General features: G+C 34.9%; 1 protein-coding gene across 3 annotated transcripts in view; it reads left to right on the plus strand.

The window, feature by feature from the left end:
- The first annotated feature begins 210 nt into the window (after positions 1-210).
- Trax (Translin associated factor X) overlaps positions 211-4610 on the plus strand; it is a 19053-nt gene continuing 14653 nt past the window's right edge. The window contains exon 1 of one of the 3 annotated variants that reach the window (XM_067047680.1): positions 211-344. The gene's annotated coding sequence lies outside the window, so the exon portion shown is untranslated. Of the gene's footprint in view, positions 345-722; positions 954-4610 lie in introns of those variants that run through there. The other 2 variants (XM_014434269.3, XM_014434270.3) reach the window with 2 other exon arrangements.

Consider the following 4610-nt stretch of genomic DNA (forward strand, 5'->3'; position numbering starts at 1 on the left):
TGGCACCCTTGCCTAAATCCAAGATTAGGTTGAAATATGCCACTTATGAGGACTTAAACAGCTGACGACAATAGAAAAGTTGCTGGTGGTTTTACAATATTTGAGGCTCTCGGTCCTAAAACCTATGACATTTAGTGTGATATGTAGTCGTCATCGTGTAAACGTATTTCAATGAGACAGTAGCTTCACCGTCACATGTACATTCAAATATAAGACTAAGGGCGTATTGCTATCACGACAGTAGATCCTGTCATGACAGACCTTGTGTAAACCATGGTAACTGGAGCAGACACCATGTTCTCCTTAACAAACATTTCTATTCTGAAGAAGATAACGAAACATTTGTAAGTTGATTTCAAATTATCCATTATATATAGGTTTTACCAAGTTTAGTTAATAACCCAGTTATCACTTACCGTAACTTCATACTAATGTTATTGTTTAAAAGACTAGAAATTTCCTTTAAATTTTTTATAAAACTGTGAAATCAGCTTTAAGAAATCAGATATTGGCAACAGACCAATTATAGAAATAAATTGAAAAATAACATATTTCAAAATCGAAGAATTTCTTCCATTAAACGTTTGTTTCCATATGTTATTTTTACCAACTATTAAAAATAACGGGAACGAAAATTTATCGGTTGGTTTTCTCTCACTCATTCCGAGTTTTATGATTTTTTTTTTTTTAACGAAGTTTGTTTACGTTATGGAAAAATAGAAGAAACAATCTCCAATATAATAAGATACCTCAGTTTAGAAAGTAACAGAACTAAACAAATGAATGAACGCATAAATATTTTATACCAGGTGATTCCAAACTATCAAAGCTAAGTTCAAGAAGATTTTATGTCTTTAGTAATATCCAAGCTTCATTTTATTCCCATAAGCATAAAAATCGAAGTGAACCAACGCCATGAAGAGAACATCTTCAACAAGTAACGTAAAGTGATAGTAAGAAATAACATATGCTATTAATATTAATGCTATTTTAGGACTTAGAATAGTTGAATGAGAGGTACAATACAATTGTAAATCTCGGGCACAGATTCACATCCTGTTGTGTCAATTTATGGTACTTACCATTATCAAGTCTTAAATTAACTATAGGGCGTACATCTTTATAAAGAGAGTATCTTTCTGATTAATGTGTTGTAACAAAACGAAGACAATTCATAGTTTAAAAAAGAGAATCTTTTCTTTTTTACTTTCACTCATATATAGAAAGGAAAAAAATTTCGATCGTTTAAAATCTCTTCTTTCAGCTCCACCTAGTCCAAATAACCAAATCTCGAAAAACAGTCTTTGTGAACATACGAATAAAAATTCGTACAAACTTCAATTATGTACATATATACAGCAACTTTTTCGAAAAATCGACCGCCACTGCCATTTTATAGAATCGATTTTTCACATTTTTTCGATTTTCTCAAAAACAGCTGTACCATTTTTAATTAAACTCCGTATATTAACGTAAAATTAGGCGATCTTTAATTTTAGATAGTTTTTTATCCTCATTGAAATAGTCGGACAGGGTTTTAATGGAGATTTTAAAAAAAATATTCCCCTAAATTTTGTTCTTTTAAAATAATCAAGTACCTCGCGATGTTAATACTAATAAATTAAAAATATGAAAGGAATGTGTTTTTTGTTTAGTGGCGCCAAACCTCATTGATCATCAACGCCATTTATATTTTATTCAATTTTGCTAATAATCGTTAAATGTTATTTACTTTTTAATTTGATTATTTATTATTTTATTTATTTTATTATTATTCTTTTTTTTTTCCTTCCGATCAAGTTATATTTTTGTCAGCAAATTTTGTGATTTTAAAAACTGTAACACCAATTTTATTGCTTTATCATCGTCTCCAAGGGTTTTTGAGATATCTTGATTTAGTCCTAAGCTATTGAGGTGTGGTGTGAAATATGGGCATTGTTGGAAAATATGGCTTATTGTTAGATGGCTGTTACAATACTGGCAGTTCGGAGGCGTTTATTTTGAAATAAGATAGGAGTGGGTGAGCCTCGTGTGACCTATTCTCAGCCTGGTCAGTACAACCTCCTCTCTACGGCATTTGCGACTGGAGGTACCCCAGGGCTTGACATCATTTTTAATAATTTTTAATTTAGTCATTGGGCTTTCGTTCCACAAGGATTGCCATTTATCTTTGACTTCCTTTACAAGAGGCCTGCTCATCTCTGACGGAGGTAAAATTGCTTAACCCCGTCCCGGAAGCGCGAGTGCATCTCTCGCAGCGTGATCGGCCAGTTCATTCCCTGTGATTCCTACATGGCTTGGAACCCACATAAATGTAACTGACATTCCCATATTGAGTAGAGTTTATAAGTGAAAATGAATGCAGGAAATTTTCGGATGCTCTGGATACATACAATCTAAACCTTTTATCGAGCTTAATGAATCTGTAATTATTGTAATGTTGGTGTAGTTCAAAAACAAACAAAAGTGAAGTGCTGCTGCTATTGCAGTTAGTTCGCAATGAATATGTTGTGGAGTTTAATTTTGAACGTTGAGTCATTAGTTACAAAGTATGATGCTGTTGATTGGTCTGATTTGGATCCGTCTGTATAGGTTATAAAGGATTCGGGGATGTTTTGAATTAGACGAGAAAAGTGGGCTTTATATTCAACTGGTCCGGTATTATTTTTCGAATATTTGGACAGGTCTAGAACAGTTTTAGGACGTTGGAAGGTCCATGGTGAATAATTGTTTTCGGATTTCGGAAAATTTTGGATTAAAAATATATTATATGTCGGATGTTTTGTTTGTGGATATAATTTTGATTATGGCTAATTTAGATCTTCAGAACGAAAGTGGCGATAGTCCGGATTCAGCGTATAAACTTAGAATGGGGCTTGTTCGAAATGCTCCAGTTGCGATTCGGATTCCGGTGTGATGGACTGTATCCAGTTTAGCAAGCACTTGGGAACGAGCCGAGCCATAGACGAGTGAGCCGTAGTCCATTTTCGAGCGTATTAATATCTGATAAAGTTTAAGAAGGCTAGATCTATCGGCACCCCAGGAGGTACGGCTTAGTAAACGGATAATGTTTAGTTTTTTTGTACAGTTAGTTTTTGTTCAGAGATATGGTATGTTAGGTTAGTCTTTTATCGAATGTTAGGCCTAAAAATCAATGGTAATCGGTGTGAAAGGAATTGATAAGTATCTGAATGAAATGTAGTATATGAATGAAAGGAATTGATAAGTAACTTAAGGAGGTAGGAGGAAAAATATTTGTTCAATTTTGATCAAACTGGGTGTCGGATTTACACAATCCGATTTTTTCATTTTGTATAAAATCGGGGTCAGAGGTCTCATTTTTTCTAATGCCTCCCTTGCCGCGTAACACCGGAATACCCCGAAGGACATCATGGCATGCAAGGACCTGGCTTGCCCCTATAACCACGCCAGAGCCGATTACTAGCCAGTCCCTGATCGAGAGAGACGGTTTTTCCAGAAACCAGGCGAAGATTCATGTTATTCACCATTTTCGCCCACCGCTCGTCCTGGACGAGGGAACCGACTAGAAGATGCAGAAGTTACCGCGATAGAGAAACTTCCAATGCTCCACACAGATAAGCCATAATTTCTTAATGAATGAGACCCAAATATTTGTTATTATATCATCAAAATAACCATTAAAGCTAACACACTAACACGATCTGCGGATTTTTGGTTCCTTTCAAATTAAAGAAAAATCAATTTTTGAAAGATACCATATTATTGTGAGGAGCTATTAAACTAGAGAACGAGGAGAAAAACAATAACGTACCCTGAATTTTTCTACATAAACAGAGAACAATTGTATGGAGGATATGAGATTAGCATTTCTTGCTCACATGCATCTTGCTATCTTTTCAGATAGTTAGCCCATTAACTCCTAGAATTCTCTACAATCACCTCCACACTTGTTAGAAATAAGAAAAGCCCTTGCAAAGGATATCAAAGATAAATACCAATCTGTATGGAACGAAAGCTCAAGGAGTAAACTGAAAATTACTAAAAAGGACGTCATGCCCTGGAGTACCTTCAACCTCCAAATGCCGTAGAGAGGAGGTCGTACTGACCAGGCTGAGAATAGGTCACACGAGGCTCACTCACTCCTATCTTATTTCTAAAGAAAAGCCTCCAAACTGCCATTATTGCAACAACAATTAGACAATGTGTCCTTCGTTTTCCTGTAAATTCTTTTCATTAGTTTATGATTATATAATGAAACTATGTGCTATATATGTATATGTGTTTGCGGCTTTAGCGCACTTGCTCAGCCTCCACTGGCTCATTACCAGTGATGGGGCGAGAGAGATGCGCTGGGATCTTTGAGCTCTGCTCTACCCCTCACACGTGGGGGATAGAGTGGGCTCAGGGATCTTCAGGTCGATTCTGTAAATATTGTATATATTATGTTATCATTATGTTATTTTATTTATTTATTTTTCATACAGATAGTTTGATTATGTTCATCTTGTCTATTCTTTTGTTTGTATATATTTTAAGAGAGTTTTTTATTTATTTCTTTATTTTTTATTTTTTTATTTTAGTATGTATGAGATCATTCATCACTATTACCTATTGCCCACAAATGTGGC

Source organism: Halyomorpha halys, unplaced genomic scaffold, assembly GCF_000696795.3.
Source record: "Halyomorpha halys isolate HHAL.00 unplaced genomic scaffold, Hhal_1.1 Scaffold1334.1, whole genome shotgun sequence".
Taxonomy (NCBI): domain Eukaryota; kingdom Metazoa; phylum Arthropoda; class Insecta; order Hemiptera; family Pentatomidae; genus Halyomorpha; species Halyomorpha halys.